Source organism: Ambystoma mexicanum, chromosome 4p (assembly GCF_040938575.1).
Source record: "Ambystoma mexicanum isolate Mex_15411 chromosome 4p, UKY_AmexF1_1, whole genome shotgun sequence".
Taxonomy (NCBI): domain Eukaryota; kingdom Metazoa; phylum Chordata; class Amphibia; order Caudata; family Ambystomatidae; genus Ambystoma; species Ambystoma mexicanum.
This window is the reverse complement of record NC_090927.1, coordinates 1,073,289,501-1,073,308,330: the sequence shown is the minus strand read 5'-3', so window position 1 is coordinate 1,073,308,330 and position 18,830 is coordinate 1,073,289,501. Positions and strand designations below refer to the sequence as shown.

At 43.5% G+C, this 18,830-nt stretch overlaps 1 protein-coding gene across 3 annotated transcripts in view; it reads right to left on the bottom strand.

The window, feature by feature from the left end:
- The window catches only part of AK9 (adenylate kinase 9), a 1,784,103-nt gene extending 1,766,831 nt beyond the window's left edge, over positions 1-17,272 (bottom strand). For all 3 annotated transcript variants that reach the window (XM_069606660.1, XM_069606662.1, XM_069606661.1), the window contains exon 1: positions 17,184-17,272. The gene's annotated coding sequence lies outside the window, so the exon portion shown is untranslated. The remainder of the gene's footprint in view (positions 1-17,183) is intronic.
- Between the last annotated feature and the right edge of the window lie 1,558 nt (positions 17,273-18,830).

Sequence of the window (18,830 nt, the reverse complement as noted above, 5' to 3'; positions counted from 1 at the left end):
TTTTCCTTCTTACACTTGGGATCCCCCTGGTCGTTGAACAGTTTTCGGACAGCTTGGTGCACCCATTACAGGTCACGCAACCAGGTACCTAGTTTTTCTTAAGTCTTCAGTCTGGTCTTTATGGTGGAGCCTCTTCGGCCCTCCAGGATCAACCTCAACCTGGGGGCAACCCCAATACTTCTCAATACTCTTAGTTCACTCACAATATCTCAAACCCGTTTTCCTCTTACTACTGTTTCAGGTAGCTCCCCTAATGTGGTGGTGCTTTCAAAAGGGCTTTCTATTTTGCTCACACTTTGTTTGCGCACAGCTCCCACTTATTTTCTTTCACAGAGACTTTAGAATGCGTATATCATTATATGTGACCACTCCGCTTCTTAAGATCATTTCACATACTGGTTCTCATTGTTCAACACTTAGCAGTATCCTGATGGCTTTCAGAAACATGTGTACTCTCACTTTTGATCACAGTGCTACAAAGTACACACAGTCTTCTCTTCACAAATGCTGGGTTTCTTTCACTTCAGAAACTCACTGGTCATAGTTTTCACCACTCCTTCCTTCACCCCTTTCACCATTCCGTCTCTCCACCTACCCCTCAGGCGCTACTGTGTCTTTTCATTTGCCATGGGGAATAAGCACCTCTCCAGCCATGTGGAGTACGGGATTAACACACCCCACGGCTACTGTCTGTCAATTCCTCCAGCTCTCTGGAGACACAACCGTCTCACTGTGCTTTCTCTCACTACACTCTGCAGTCTTACAGCATTCTGTGGCCCTGTTTTGGCCAGCTCTGGCCCTTATGCCTCTCCTGCTTGCCATCGAACTCGCTCTCTTTGCCAAACATGTTTGTTCCTTTTATATCCATCTGAGTAGTTAACAGACTGCAGGTGGACATAGTTGGAATCAATTGCCTGGCCTTGTTAGTGGGACATGTCCATTGGGAAAGATGATGTGCCTTGATCTGCATCTTCCTTGTCCCAGTACAATAGTGGTGTTTCTCAGGGGAAATCCACATTCCTCTTGATTTCCTCTTCGTCTCAGTATGTCCAGGGAAATTACAGGGGTTAATGGAACAGGACTGACAGTAGCCCATAAAGGCTATGGGAGGAGAGGATAGATCACTATCAGGAAGCCTCGGCCTCAGGTACCCTCTTTCCAATCTGCATGGACCCTTCACCCAGGTGATCATCCCTTGCTTGTCTGCCCCCAGGGTAGGGATCCAAAATCAATGGTCTGCTCCTGGCCAACTGCATAGAAGATCCCAGGGGAGTAGGTTGGGAAAGACCCTAGGTTTTTCACACAGGGCATGGGTTTTTGACAACTCGACCCAAACCAAGCCCTTGCTGCAGACCCTAAAAGAAGCTCAGAAAGAGAAGAGGGAGTTAAAGTGGACATCCCAAATGAAAGAAAGTTTTACAGAACTTGAAGAAGCATTAGCGCATGCACCAGTACTGGCCACTCTGAACGACAATGAAAAATTCCACTTGGTCTCCCACTCAGATGGCTCAGTAATGACGGCTGTCCTCGGGCAAAAGAAACCACAGAGGCACAAACCATTGGCCTTCTAAAGTGGCCTTTTGGACCCAATAATGCAGGGAGATTTTCCTTGCGAACAAGCGCTCGCGGCTGTGCATTTGCAATAGAAAAGGCAGCAACAATCACGATGGGTGCCCCGCAGTGCTGTACGTGGAGCATTTGCTGTTCACCTTCTTGGAAAAAAATCAAAAAGCACTGTAACGACACAGAGGACATTGCAGTACAAGTTGATACTAACAAACCCAGCCATAGAGGTAGTGAGGTGTTGTGTGATAAATCCAGCAACATTTGTAGCAGAACCTGCAGCTGACGGGGTTGGGGGGGGGCAAGTATATGCATGAATGTGCAGCACATAGGGATCGAGTGGAAGGAGACATACATGTTAAGGAAGAAGCAGTAGAAGGGGCCGACAAGGTATGTATTGACAGGTCATCAAGTATTGACCCTGATACTGTTAGGAGACATACAGGAGCAGCTGTAGTATGCTACATACTTGGGGAATATGTAATTGCATCTCAGATGTGATTACCGTCCCACTATTCAGCAAAAGCAGCAGAGCTAGTTGCAATGATACGTGCATGATGGATGAACATGCAGCAAACCTTATTTTCCAACTCTGCCTATGTAAAATCTAGCATAGATTCAGAATTGGCCAGATGCTAAAGGAGGGGTTTCAGAAGAAGTGATGGGACACCAGTACAACATGCCAAACTACTTGGGCAGTTGATAGAGGCATTAAAAGTCCAGGTGGAAGTGGCAATAATAAAATGTGCAGCCCATACAGGTGGACAGGACCAAATATATTTGGGGAACGAAATGGCCAACAGAGCAGCCAAAGAAGCAGCCTTGTTACCAGAGGGAAGCAGGGTACTCTTCTGAGGGGCAAAAAGGGCAAACAAATGACGGCAGGGGAAAAGAGGAAAGGGCAGGAAAGAGAGAAGGAGGAATGTTTTAATGCAACACCAATTGTTCAGATAATAGACATACAGTGAGAGGCACAGAAAGAAGAAAAGGACTTGTGGATACACAGAGGATGTTCTCTTTCCCCAACAGACTTATATGGAGACAGAATAGTACTGGAAAACAAGTGATGCCTTAGAAATTGCCTAACTTAGCTCTCGTGCAATTGCAATTTCCAATTCATGTAGCCAAAGAAAATATAGCATTATAGATAAGCGAGGGATGGTATGTATCAAATCTGCAAGAGCGAATGGCAGAGTTTATGGTGAACTGCGTGGTCCGTCAACTGTTTTTATCTGGTCATACATTAAAAACCATCCGAGGAATGATACAGCACTGGCTTGAGGCTGGGCTCTGTGCAAAGAATGATGCAAATGTGTGGCCAAATTCCTGGTAAGGTAGGCGTTTCAAAGGTAGGGAATTTGTGATGAGATATGGTCAGACAATGGCCAGCACTTTGGCAATTACCTTTTTGAAGAGATTACGCACCTCTACCAGCCACAGGTGAACAGGTTGTTAAAAGCCTTAATGGCTTGCTTAAAGAACGCTTAGTGAAACTAACCTCTTCTCTTTGCCAAAACTGGCTTTCTTGCCTCCCCCTCGCTTTTTTCGCCCTTCATAACTCACCCAGTGCAGATCATCATTTGACTCTGCACGAAATTGTAATGGGTAGGAGGATAAATGCGCCTGTCCCTCCTGCATGTTAAATTTCGGCGGCTAACCCTAGCTCAGAGACGAAATGAAAAATTATTTGATAGAAATGACAAAATGTCCTCAAATACATCTCTCGCCAGGCGCCTTGTGCAGATTTGATGCCATACATGAAGGAGAAGATGGGCAAGAAACTACAAGGGGGAACAGGAGAAAAACAAAACGTTATGTAAATACAATAAGGGCTGGCCTGTGCTGTCTTCTTTCTCTTTTGGTTCCTAATGCATAGGAGGTAGTACGGGTACTCCTGCCGATGGTGGAAGGGAAACACGCACCAAAAGAAGTATATCTAGTATTGAAGAATTCTACAGTGCTATTGGGGAGGGGAGTGAACTTGCATCTGAAAATGTATGTTATAAAGAGATGAACTTGATGAGGCGAGGAAGCACCAAAGGCACATGCTATGTGTGCTCACTCATCCCACAACTTGCAGCGACACCGAAACAATTCCTGCCACAAGAGGTGACAGTAGAGGAAGGGGGATGTCTGATGCATATATCCTTGTAGAAAACAAGGGGGCTGTTCCAGGGGCACACCGTAGAAGTGAAATGGATAGATGAGGGGGAGGAAGTGTATGCAGATAACTAGATGCAACTAGAAAGCTGGCCCTGTGAAAAGCTACCAAGTACATGATATTAGAGTATAACACTGAAGCTGATCAGAGGGGAAAACAGATGCTCATTGCCCACAAGAGGATATTCTGTAAGAATCCAACAGGACACGATATACCATGGCGTCACACCAGGCCCTTAATACAAATACAGAGTTTGGTCTATCACAATGGAAAACGGTAAAGAGGGATGGTAAAGTGCTGCGCAGAAAGGCTGTGGGATATGATGAGAAAGTGGTGAAGAAAGTAGATGCGGATGTGGAGACAATATGAAATGAAAATGTACATGCCTTAATGTGGATAGATGAAAAACATTGCACAGTTTACATAAAACCGCTCACACAGTATTCTTTGTGATTCAGAGTAAACGGGACGGTGGCCCTGGCCATGAACACCGGCTGTGGGAGGATGATGACCATCACAGCGTTGCATAAATGGACAGCAGAAGTGATGGACATATTGTGAGCCTGTGGGACAAGAGTGTATGCCCAGTTACTATCAGATTAGGGAGAAGTATGTGCACTCGTGACCCCCCAAAGCCCTGCACTGATGGTGTCTTGTTCAGATTTGATGCCATTCAATGGGATATGCACTTAGATATTGAAGAATAAAGCAAAAGGGTCAATAGAGATAGGAAATGAAAAACCAAAGATAACGAGGACGAGAGCAAGCAATTATGTTTCAGCAGAATCCACCCAGAGCATAGATGCTATCCCACACAATTGAGGCTCTTCAGCAAAGCATCTGTGTTTTTTAGCTCGCTCTTACTTTTCAGAGTGCAAACAGTTGCTAACGCGAAGTGAATCCAGATAACATGCTACGAGCTGCTCCAATTGGCCAATGCTACCAGAGAAGGACTGAATGCAGTGCTAGATGAGCTCCGAGCTTTGCATCTGATGGCCCTACAGAATCGTTACATGTGGGACCATTTGACTGCTACCAAAGGCAGCGTGTGGCACAAGATTGGGAGAATATGCTACACAGCAATACCTGCTAACAATGCTGCCAATGGGACATTTACGGAATCTGTCGAGGAGATACGACCCATGCATGAAAGAATGATAAAAAGAGATGCACAATGCCACGTCAAACAACTGGCTTGACTCGTTATTTGCCTAGATTGTAGATTGTCTGGCAGACGTTTTCAAAATAACTGTTCCTGTGCTCGTTGTGATGCTTGTTGCCGTCTGTTTCAATCAGTGGGTCATCTGTTAGTGCGATTGGCAACAAAGAAAAGCACTTTACATAATGACGACAAACAAAATTGAGCTTGGTAAAGCGTTAGAGGAGGAGCCTCCAAGCATGAATGACAGAGGATGATGTAGAGTTCATTTTTGCAGTGCTCTCAATAGATTTAGAAAACTACGAAGCACTTTGGGCCGAATTCCCACCAGTTGGGAAAAAGATACTGGTGATCAGAGAATACCTACAAGGGAACGAAGGAGAAGGGGACATAAACAGAGTGACAAGGGTGTGGGTGCATGAGGAAACGGTAAGGAAATAAGCGAGAAGGAGATGTCGATCAATAGATCAATTGAAGGGTGGAATGTATTAAAGGTGCTATTTCATTGCCAGATAGGGGGAGCACACCTACCCCATATGGGAGTATGCAAGAGGGGGATGGGGCACCTTATAGGGAGAAAACAGGGGCACACAAATGTTTCTTCCTGTTAATAATGTTACATTTTTAAGGGGAATGTCCGATTTTAGCAGGAGAGCAACGCAAGGAACAGATGCTGGATGCAGGGCACACACATTACTGAAGACGCACTTGTGTAAGACATTATTACGCCAGAAAGTAATGTACAGCTGCAATTACGTCATTGCCTTTCTGAAGACTGCTCAGAAAGATCATTTGCAGCTGCATAACAGCACATAGTTTGAGGTTACTACGTGATAGAGCTAGCTCAAAGAGATCACAGGGTGTGTTTTGGATGAAAATGGTCAGGTACTTCGTGGAACGGCCTTAGGGATTAGCATATCCAGTCAAGGAGTGGTAAAAGTCAATCACTCGTGTGCTGGGTGTTCCTCCTCACATCCCATCTGCCTCCTACCTGTACTTGTATACCACTAGTTTTGCCCTGGTGCGACATAATAGCCAAAACTAAAAGAATCTGCTTTTGCTAGTTTACAGGAATCCCACCAGTTGCATATATGGATTGGGGGATTTATGGCTCACTTTAAGATACAGACTGAGGAGAGAGCCGGGGCATTATGTGACAGGAAGCTGATTTCACACAACGATAAGCCAGTCTTAAGGCTGTTCCCAGGCAATACTTCAGAGAACAGAGGACGGTGGGAGCCCCACTTGCAGGATGACTTATTGAAAAGTTGAGGTGGAACCAGGGACGACATTTCACCAAAATACCAGGGGTAGCGGAAGAGACACCACACGACCCTTGACCCCTGATGACATCACAGGAAGTGATGTCATTTGACCCCAGCCTGAAGTGTTATCGCAGGAAGCGATGGAACACGACCTTTCACCTGTTGACAAAACAGGAAGTGGCATCACATAGCATTGTACACTACGAAAAATATGGTTACGATATTATAATGTGATGTACATTTCATACAAGAATGGATCGCCATATGTATCGTTAAGATCAGTGTGTATAGGCCCATATTACCAAATTACTGTGAATGCAAGCACACGTCCATGACCAAATGAGAATGATGCGTTATTATAAAACACTTACGCTTAAGCTCTTTATGTAGAAAAAATATACACCCAATATCACCCAACCTGCCTTCTTACTCATTTATCGACCTCAGACGGATGAAAGGCTGAGTTGAGGCGTTTAAGAACAGACTAAATCAGTGACTCACCCCCTGGAGTGTGCCTGAAATAAACCTTTCATGAGTCTAGCAATTATTGTATAGAATTCCAGAAAGACACATTGGGGGTCATTACGACCCTGGCGCTAAGGGATTACCGGTAGCGGTAATCCCTTAGCGCCCAATTCTCATAACGGCGGCTGGAACCAGCCGTTATTGCAGGGACCCGCAAAGGGACCCTGGCGATAATTACGGTACCGCAATTTGCGGTACCTCAATTACTGCCTTTCCCCATTCCCATTATGCCCTATGGGGCAAAAATGGGAATGCGGAAGGGCCGGGGTGAGATGGGGAAGTACCGCCCCACCAACCTTGGAATGGGTTGGTACTTCCCTATTTCACCATGGCGGACTCGTTATAATACCGGCAGCAACCATGGTGCTAATAGCGCCATGGTTTAGCGCCGGTGTTGTAATGAGGGCCCCGTTATTTGATATTCCTACTCTTTCTTATTTAGGGTCAGTGTTGAAAGTGTTCAACTTGTGGCACTCCTGTTCTTATTTTTCTTCTTTTTTTTTTAAGGGGGTACGGAACAAGAAAGCCAGCCACTCCAGAAGTAAAGAGCCATATGGTGCTGGCCACAGGCCAGGAGCTTGCATTAAAAAAATATATATATATTATAATAACCCCCAACCCCCTTTTTTTTTTTCTTTCTTTTTTTAAAAGGTCACAAAGGAGACTTCAGAGGTCGCAAGGGAGACATCTCGCGACCCCTAAATGACGTCGCGGGTTGGAACCATCACACAGAACAAAAAGTCTCTCACACTATGGTGTTTGTAAAGCATGGCCACTCAGAATACACTGTTTGCCCAAGATCACAAGACTACATTGCAATAAATCCCACAGTCTCCAAGTGCCAATGGCTTCTCTTTTCCCATAACGAACCCAAGAGCTTTGAACATGTGCTTTGTCCAAGACCACAGTGTGCTACTTGCCAAAAAATGTTTTTGAATAAACCACCTTCTATGACACCATCCCACTTTAATACTACTCATGCTATACCATATTTTGCTGTAAAAATCAGTTGTGAAATCTACTGCTCTCCAGTCTAATTCAACTAGAAGGTGTGCGCGAAAATACAGCTTTAGTTGCAAGATGCCCAATGAAATGCATTTGCTGCATCAGAGGAAAACCATTGCTACTATATATATTAAGCATTATAATTGGTTACTTATAACGTGCTTAATACGCAGGACCCTGGGATCGAACCTGTGTTGCTACGCATCCTCTTGCTTCTAAAGCAAATTTGTTGCCACTCAGATATCCTCCCGTGACCGAGACAAGCATATTGTGATGCAGCCAAAAAGTGGAGAAAAAAAAAAAAATCAACGTATAGAGCAATTTGAAAACAAGAAGAAGCTGCATTCAACAACTCTCTCCCTAACTAACTTAGTTGCACCATCTCCTACTAAATGCTGATGCTATAATAGAGCTTTGCCTCACAGAACAGCTGACTGGTATCAGGGTACCTCTACGTACTACTGCATAAACACAGGCAGAGAGCAATAGCTTTCTAAAGAGATAGCTAAAAGGAAAATGCCTGGGTGGATCTCCTTTGAAACAAGAGTTGGTATTTTATGTGAATCCATAGCTCACCGGTCAGAAGTTTGATTACAGAATCCCCACTTTATAAACTTTGAAAGCACACTAACGAGTATGGACATCGGAGTCAGCAGAAAATAACACTCCTGTGAAAATCAACGAGAGGCAAACTGTCTGGCCCTCTGCCAGATGGCAAAGAGAACCTGGGTCAGAACTTGACCTTAACATAAATGCTTTACAATTCCATTGCTTTTAGAATGTTCAATGTATTGGTACACAATATATTCATGTGGTTGCTCAGTCTCAACTCTGGGCTAGGTACACTATTTCGAGGTATTACTTTAAGGACTAGAACAGCATGTCAAAAAGAAACCCCCAGAATTCCACTTGCTCTGGCTAAATGGCTGGGTCCTGCTATTCTTTTCTACGAATGCTTGACAAAAAGAGGGCACACATGAATATTCGTTTTCTTAACTTAGCCCAAAGATGGCCAATGTGCAAGCCCTGATAACATTTCTAAATAGTATGAAATATTAACAAAGCAATGTTGTACACTGAGTTTACATGTGTATTTCAAATTTACTTCTCCCCACCTCCTGCAATTGTCATTCAATATGTTCCTGCCTTCGCCCTTTAACTTTATTTTCATGATGCTATAAATTAGGACAGGCTATATTATTTAGGATTATTTTTTTTTGTCACAAATCGGCATTCAAGGTAAAGTTATCTGGTAATGGACTGCAATAGATTATATTCCTATGACAACGAAAGGGAAGGAAGCTGCTGAAAAAAAAACAAAACACTGGACAACAATAATGCAAATATGGCTCATTGCTGATTTCTAAACATATGTGGTGGGTGTTTCACAAATAGCTAGACTGGATACATTCCAAATGGGATAACGTATAAAGTGCATACCACTAAATCACCTCTTGGCACTTGATAATCACTGCAGCAGAGATGAATGGACTCAGGATCACCCAATCAAAGCAGCCTTAAAGGGCCGGCTTTGCGTATGGACCCAAATCACAGGTGGTTGGGTTAAAGGCTAAGAGAGAGGAGGAGGGCATTCCAATTCATGCGACCCCACACTACAAAATGGTTTCCAACCTGGTGGTGCAACAAAAAGTTGGTATTATCAGTAATCCTACATGCTCAGAGCAGAGTACTCTTGTGGGGTAATATGGGTTGAATGATGTTTCTTAGATAAGCAAGGGGTGAACCCTGAAGGCAGTTATGCATGAGACACAGTAACGTCAAAAGTCGTTCTGTTCTTCACCAGAAGCCAGTTACGGAACATCTTAATGGTGTCAACATGTGCATTTCTTTTAAGACCAGCCTAACAGCTGCGTTTTGTGCAGCTCATCCGTTTGGAGTTGCTAACCATGGGTAGACCTCAGAGTGAAGACACATACTGCCCCCTGTAGGAAAACATCCACCTAGGAGTGGAAGCACAGATACAGAACAACGTGAGCACCCCAACCAAGGAAGAGATCGATATTCAGGACCAAGAGAAGCCAAGAGGTCCTTGAACATAATAGGGTATACATTAAAGATGACATACTGATTCCTGACAACCCCTACATTATAGGTTTTCATACGCAATAGGGTCATTGACCTCCAAGCTTACACAAATACACTATTTAGACGTGCACATCCAGAGCAAAAGGCCAAGAAGCACGGCCCATGAAGTCATGCAGACACATCATGAAAAAGGAAGAAGATTAACAAGTTTCCAACGAGAGGTTGCACTTCTAGCTGTCAAATGAGCAGCCACAAGGGTGAGAACAATAAGTCAGTGCCAACTTTTGAGTCCCATTAGAATGTGAAGTATTCTTTTTTGTTACCACACTGTGTACATACACCTCACAATACGATTGGCTAATGATGATGATAGCAACCCACCCCAGAACCTTTGAAGAGGCATAGCCAATGAGCAACCAAGGTGTGTGTGACACATTTTAACCTTTCAACTGTCCAATCAAAACTGTGTGAAACTAGATCATTACCATGAGGTAGTTGCTGGACCGATCAAGAGGGATAAGGTAGGCCAATAGTGTTAGGCAATCTATAGAATCAGCTATAGCACAACTGAGACTGTACAATCAGTGAATGTGAATTTACATGCATCTTGAAACATTGTGCAAGAATCAACTCTGCTTCCCACTATAAAAAAAACAGTATTTAATGATGCAATGTTGAATAATTTGCAAATTGTTCCGAGCTGCGGTTGCACATAATAAACATTTGTTTTCCTTGCTTCTGTGCACTTTAGTGGCTCACTGGATTATTTTCTTTTGCAATGCTGAGTTTTGGGCCTTACCCTACAGACCTTTACATGCTAAACTCAATATAAAGTGTAAAAATGGGATTTCTTGAAGATAGGTACTTGTAGCTTTTTCTCAGAGTTCTATGGTGTGGAAAACAAAGGAATTAAAGTTCCACGAGAGGAAGGGCTCCTCTGTTCCCTTAAGTTTCTTCTGGTCTTTCACGGTCTGTCCGGTGCTTCCGGAAAAAAGGTCAAATAATGTTCCACTGTTTTAAAGGGGTCAATATTTCACTTAACAGTTCAAAGGGGGACGACTTCTCCCTTGAGTTTCTCCACTTATTATACTTCCACAGTTTAAAGGAAACAACTCTTTCCCTTTCCTCCTTCTGTTTTTCATCATCCCATATATTCCAGGGGGAATAAGCCTTCCCTGGAGTCTCTTTTAAAACAAAGTTTTCTTAAATGTTCACACTTTCTATCAGTTTATGGGTGCGAGATCCCAGACTCACTGTTTGCCTGGTTCACTGTCCTGCCAGGGCTTTTCAGTTCTCTGCTCACTCTTTCTTTCATCCAAGAAATACTGCTTTTCCAGTATTGGTTCACTAACCCTTTTAACCCTTTCTCAGCAAAGTTTTTATTGGTATCAACTGCTCTTTTCAAATAGTGAGTAACCGACCCCTTCTTAACACTGGTGGTATTCGTTTCAACCTCTCTCTCCAATTATTGGGTCAGAGGCCCTTTCTTCACACTGTTTGTATTTTTATCAATCTCTCTTTCCAAGTATTGTGTCACCAGCCTTTTCTTACCACTATTCGTATTTAAATCAGTTCCTCCAATTATTTTAATTGGGCTTTCTTGAGCTGTGAATGACATGTGACACGCGTTCTGGTAACCCGCCCGCTCTCTCAGGGATTACTAGGGAGTTCCAGCATTCCTCACACCCTTCCGTCTTCTTTACCTTCATTTCGCTGAATGGGGGTATGTACCGTTAGCCGCGTGGCTCCTGCTTTACCTTCCTTTGCTTTTGTTGGCTCCAGCTGCCTATAACAATAAAGCAGCAAGCTTCTGTTGGCCAGGTATCTCTGCACGCTGTTCTCGTCAACCTCTGTGATGCCTTTCACAGTGTGCTCGCCTTTGGCGTTCCAACCATCATCCGCACAAGCTGCGTTCCGCTGCAGTCTCTGCCTTTCACTCGTATTCTATTCAGCTGTGTGTGTTTTAAACTTCCCAGCATTAGCTAACACTTTCTAAAGACTAGAAAGTGGCATTTGCACATAAGCCTCATTGTCCCATCCCTCTTCTGCACCTCAGTCCTAAAAAGGGGAAGGATGAATAGGTTTGTTGGTCCAGAAAACTTGGGAATTCTTTATCTGCATCATAATAAGCCATAAAGGTATGTTGCAAAGGCACATGGGTGTCATTAAGAACAACATCTGAAGGTTTTCCTGGCTCTCTGGAGTTTGTCCTCCCCCAAGTGGTCCTCCTGCAGATAGCCACCCCCAGGGTCAGAGAGTGGCAAGGATCAAAATTCAGGGGCGCTGAGCGCTATTTAGCTCCTGGTAAAGATAAAAGTGCTCCTGGTAATAGATTTGAAAGTGCAAGGCAGGAGCTGGTTTCAGTCCTGCAAAATTAGCCTCCTGGGTACATGGATAAATCATCCCTGGCAGCCTCACCCGTGAGCTAAGACAAAAGTTGCTTTTAAATAAAAACAGAGCAAGTGTGCCACCAGAACCCATTCCTTTAAAGATTCACACACCAAGAAAATATATAAATTATAGAAACAGCGTGTGCACAAGTGACACTTGCCTTTCTAGCATTTAAAACGTGTGTACAATTTCAAACGTATTCTTTCTGCCACTTTTGAAAGAAAGTTAAGTCAATTTCACTTTTTTAACTTATTTATTTTAAATTCGGTTGCACACGCACAGTTATCAGATCAATACATAGACCATGATTTGACTGAGCATCATAGCAAAACATAACTAAGAGAACATTGTCCGGTTCCTCTAAACCACCCACCATCCCCTCCTCCCGCTCAAGCCACCCCCTGGTCCGGCGGGACCGGGTCTTCACTCTTTTTTTTTTTTTTACAGGAAAACAATGACAGTACTGATATTTCTTGTAAAGCTTTTTTTTAGAAGGCCTAATAACATATTTCCTTGTAACACTTATAGGCTGTAAGAATATATTATAAATGGCTACACAAGACCATCCAATTACTTACTGCAGGAAATCCCACTGTTTTTCTTTGTTAAAATTTGAGGGGACTGTGGCTCTAAATGGAGAATACATATTTTAAAAAGCAGGTGTAGGTTTTGCTTGCAAATCTCTCCACTTACACGTTGACTTTTACATTATTGTAATGCGCTGTGATGTACACATAATGCCAGTTACAAAATAGTTATAAAATATGCCTGCAAATACAGCTGGACAGTTGCCTTAATGAGACCTTTCACTGTAACATTAAACAGAGGTTACTGATGAAGTCATCTATACTTCGTCATTTTGTTAAGAAAATGAAATAACTTTTTTTTAAAGTGTTCTATTCTGAAAAACATTTCCGTTGCTGTAAAACGCACTTTTGACAAAAATGTCCTGTTTTCTTCTAATCCCTCTAAAATATGCATTAAGTCTCATACATGTCATACAGGTCAATAGAAATCGCAAGTCGAACCAGGATCTTAATGTTAGGGCAACACCTATGCAACAGGTTGTCAGCTACAAAAAACATCTCCCATACATGGATGCTGTATATGGCCCTTAAGAGAAACTACATAATACATTGGGACAGATGCCCGTTCTAAATTATGGTTTGCTAATGTTTTGGTGTCGTTTGATATTCTTAGTGGGTTAATGCACCCGATGCAGAAGTCTTAAATCTGTAATCTATGTATCTCAGGTTGGAACCATAGCAGGTATAAGCACTATTCATTCTCCTGAGGTCCTTAAAATATGGTCTAATAACCCCTGTGATACACTGCGGCTTGAGTCATGTAGCACCTGTATCAAACATCTTGTCATCTAGTATATTCGACACCTGCACCATAAACAGATTTTTCAGTCTTAATCAAAAGCACAACCAGAGTGACTTTTAAAACCTTACCCTATTTCTTCACCTAAAAAGTGAAGGCATAGTGTGGGGTAGATATAGGGTGCAGTAGCCGGAGAGAGAACAAGGTGGTAGCACAGAAAGAGGCAGTAGCAGAACGAAATGCGTCAGTGAGAGGCTAGCAAAAGCAATAGAAACAGTGTTCTAGTGACAGTCATGGGTGTAGTGGCAGACATGAATAATGACTGTGTGAGGAAGCAATAGAGAGACAAATAGGGAGGCTGCCATAAAAGGGAAATAAATATGAAGCTGCATTGCACAAGATGATAATAAAAAGATACAGACAGTAACAGAGTGCAAGACAGAGCATTTTGGGTGCTTACCACAGATTGGACATAAAAGCAAGTTCAACCATTTCTCAGGCATTCCACAGTAAATCAAAAGTGCCATCCTATCTCTATAAAGCTTTTCATCTGAGAATCTTTTGATCTTCTGCAGAAAATGTGTCAACACATTTTCTATGCGCACACTATCCTAAGAAAACCTCTGAGACTTTAACAGCTCCTGGGTCAGATGAATAACTCCTGGTTAGAGGGAAATGCTTGACACCCAGGAGCTACTTTCAGCTCCTGCTTCTTGAATCTGAATTCCGACCCCTGCAGTTAGGTAGCTTCTTCCTTTCCATGGCCACGTGAGAGAAGCTTCCCTCCAGAGAATCAGTGACAATGTTGCTAGATTCATCACACTACATATATGAGTCTATGAGTAACCTGAAGTTATGGAAGTGGGGGCTGGGGTGTTGATATTATTAAACATAGGGGTGATAAAATGGAGTGGGAAACACTTTGGCAGGAGGGCTTAGAAGCTATAATCTCTGTTTTACCTTCATTCAAATAAAATCAGGTTTTTCCTCATTCAGGTCTGTACATTGTACTGGTGTGGGGGCCAATTGGGAAAGTGATCAGAGTTGTCACTAAGCCTGATAAGTTGGGTGTTATTGGAGCAGGACTGATACACAATATTAAATTGCTGTAAGAGAGTGAACAGGTGGTCTAATGTCAACACTGAATAGAAGGGGCGAGATTGTGAGCTTTGTGGCACTCAATAAGTAACTATTGCACCAGACGATATATGCGGACCACGGATGACCTGTTGGGATCTTGCTGCTAAAAAGGACAAGATCCAGTTGGTTGTAATTGGGGAGAGAAACTAAGCATACCTTTCAACCAGGATCCCATGGTCCATTGTATCGAACACTGACGATGGGTCTGGAAGGTAAATGATAGCACAGTGGCCAACATTGGTTGGGCTCGAGATGGTCTCCAAAACATGGTCCAGGGCTGACTGAGTACAAGGACTGAGGCCCAGAAACTGACTGGAAGTGATCTAATGGATTGTTAGATGGGATAAATTCATCAAACTGGGTAGTAGTAGAAGCATCCAAGAGTTTGGCATTGAGAGAAATCACAGCAATAAGACAGGAATTGGCAGCACATGCAGAGTTCAACAACAGATTTTTGAGCAATTGGTTGGTAAGAGCATGGAGAAAACATTCTGCCAAGGAAGCGTGAATGATCTTACTTATAGGTGAAAAGAACAGCTAAGGGAAAGTGCGAATGTTGCAGTACGACCATCACCAGACTCGATCCTAGACTGGCTCACGGCGAAAATTAGGAAACAGTCCTTCTCATGCTACACTCTCAGCCTCGAGAACTCCATTCTTACTCTTCTTGACAAAGCCTGTAATTCAATCAACATGCCGCCCAATCTACTTTGATAATCGCCTGAATAGAGACAAGCCAGACAACAAGCTGATGCAGGCGAACAGCACAAATACAGCGTGAGATCCCACAACAAAGGCAAACCAGACAACTGATTGATGCAGCTAGGCATGTTTCAAAACAACAGCAAGAGACACCAGAGCAACATCAAACAAGACCTCAGAGTGAAAGGGTCCGGCGGTTGAGGTAATTTTTTGTTTATGCCCCTACTGGAAAGGCAGACAACATTTTGTATACTGAAGTGTACAGGGATCATTCTGCGGCTTATATATGCAGGACCACACCTTGGTAAAGAATACAATACTATTTAGCTAATTATTAGGTCTCTTTGTTCACTGGTAGATAACAATGTAAAATGTTTGGTTACATTTTAGCCCGGCAACCAGTATATCTGCTAGTAATAATACTAATTTCCCAAGGAAGGTGACGTAATCAATGAAAGTACTTCTGGACTCTTGTACAATAGTTCATACGTTTTATGGTCCTTGGTTCAGCCGACACTCTAAGTTAAGGACAAGATGGATAGGACGACAAGACACCGGCTCCCCACACCCTGAAGCCACCTCTGCTCACTCAAGCGCCAACTGTCGCACTGCGTATCTTGCTACAGTCCCAATTACCTCACAATCACCTACACGCACATCACACACTCGCCCAACCCCATGGACGCGATTATGACACATCCTCCTCCCTTATAAACCAACACAACAAATGAGTGGAACACTAACCAGCAATATTCCACACACCATGTCAACATTAAACACTCCAGCCCTATCACTAAGTGGCCAACTAAGTAACAGACCTGAAGCACAAAGGAAGTAGACAAAACCCTCGCTGAACCAACCAGACCACAACAACTGGCCATGATAAGGTACCAAAGTAACTAAACTGCAATACCATTCTCAACAACCAGCTCCCACCTAACATGGTATCCTATAACTCAGCTCCAAACCATAGTAACTAAACTGCACTACCATTCTCAACAACCAGCTCCTACCTAATATGGTGTCAATATAACTAAGCTGCAAACCATTCACACAACCAAGTAGCCCCACATTACGTCAGAAGCCTCAAAGAAAGAGAAAATATCTGCATTTCGAAATATCAAGTAAAATATATGAGTTCAACATTTCTTAACCGTGATATTTTACTGTATTGATTCAGCACACATCCGTTTTGTAATATACAACTTTGTAAACAAAGACGAAAGTAACAAGGGAAAGCCGCCCCTCCACAGAAAAGTACCTGTTTGGCATATACGAATACCGCCGATTGGTTTGTTCCAAACGGTATTGAGTAGGAACATTCTACTTTTCCAATTAATATCTACCCGATAAATGTTTTCACATCTATATATGTTTATTGTATGTATAAGAACATCCTCTGTCGACTCATTTTCACCCTGCCTCCCAGAAACCAAATGTCGCCGGATTAGTTTAATCGGATCACGGTCACCCAGTCTAAGGAAACTTTACTACTCTCCAACATGTTGTCTCTGCATTTACTCAATGGATATGCACACGCTTCAAAAACGCTTAACTACGCCCTCCTTGGGGTGTGCCAGGCAACTGACGTGATACCAGCTGAAGCAATGAAACTGCATTGGTCAAAGGGATTTCAACGGAAAATAATGGTTCTTTAATGTATGGCTTTCCTCTCGAAAACACAGCAGGGTGCACTTCTTGAATGAAGCAGTGTTGACAAGAGTTCTCTCCAAGGGAAAAAAGGGAACATTTTTCAAGTGCGTGAAGACAGGGCTACGTTATATAGATATACAGCGACATGCCCAGTTGCCTTGCTACAAGGTAGGTTGCGGATAGGGAAGTAAAGTAGTTAATTGGGTACCCCTTTCCCACCACAGTAGACCGCTGCACTGCCACTCACCTACAGCGCTCGCCCAGACCCTCCACCTTTCACTTTCTCCCTGGTGCACTGATTTGTGTCGAGCGGTCGCTATGGATACAGAAGCAGGCATGGCGTTGTGACGCCAGACGCCAGGCTCGCAGCGTTCGCATTCTCCAATCTGTGTTCCCAGAGTTTGTTGAGAGGTCTTGCGTAGAGCTACGGAAGAGGCCGAGCTCGCTCGTTGACTAGTGTTCTTCCGGTCCCTCATCCTCGCCAGGCGGTGTCTTATCCACGAGCTGAGACTTTCTTAATGGCTAGTACCACTGCAGCTTCACAGTGGACACGCGTACAACACTACTATGCATTCTAAGAGATGTTGTCTCATTTAGAAAGTACGCCTTGCTGTGGCACCCTGATGTTTAGTAATCTGGACTGCTCGCAGTATAAACAAAACAAACTGGATTACTGGTTTTCTTAAATTTATACACACCAGTTTAACATTTACGTTCGCGTTTATCTGTGGGACTGCTAGACACGCATACTTGCCAACATTCTTTGACCAAAAAGCTGTAGAATTTTTCAAGTTTCCAAAATAATACTTAGCACAACAATGACATCACAGGAAATTACAAAACATACATTGCTGGCACCACTGGAGTATTCTAAAATGGAAAAATGCACAGCCCATCAAACAGCACAACATGCAAAGATGCTAAAATGTTTAAATTGTATAATTCTGAATGGTAAATTAACACCAAATTCAATTACCCACCTTCACAGAAGTTAATCACACAGAGGTGGTAGGCAACGTTTGTCACTGCTCTGTAGCAGCAGCCCGGGCAGTACATATTTATTCCTGCTCTGCAGGTTGAACACTGAACAACATGGAGACTGATACCCTCCTCAGTCTGATATGCAGATGATGTGTGAATCGGTGGCACGCTCTGCCACTTGCCTTCTCTGTTGGTTCGCCTAAGGTCTGTCCCGGCCAGAGTGCAGGGCAGAGTCATGTAGCTCTCAGGCTAGTGGATTGTTCTGAGCCCATCATTCAAATGTATCACTTACCCGCACACCGCACAGTCAGATTTTCCTTAGAGTCACATAAATTACCTGCCACTGTAAAAAGCACCGAGATCTGTTGCCCAAATCTGTAGGCGGTAGGACTACTTAAAAATCAGTAGCCTACTGCCTAAATCAGTGGGGTTGGCAAGTATGGACGTGTACACCAGCTTTTTGTGCCTCGCTGTACCATTCCAAACAAACATCTTCCAGTTGCGCGCAGCATGGAAGAGTCAGCGAGTGGTGGTGATGCCGATGGCACTGAGCGCCTTTCGTAACAGATGTCGCCTGCATTATTTTACTACTGAATATCAAGGGACTGGTGGTTAAAAGAGTGCGCTGTCAGCCTGTCACCAGTATTTTCTTGAAGTTGCTTGAGACGGGCAGCAGCAAACATTTACTTGATACAACTCTCTGAGCCTCTGAATGAAGATTAGATCCTAAAATAAACAAAAACATACATTTCTAATAATTGCACCTGAGCTCAGTGAAATGGCCTCGGCATGTTGCTCCTCTTTCTCGCCTCGTCGTCAGCAGCAGAGTCAGCACTGAGGTCACCTGGGCTGCACATGTGATGTGAGCACAGCAGACAATCTAGGGCTGCAGGGCACGTGCTGGTCCCCGGGC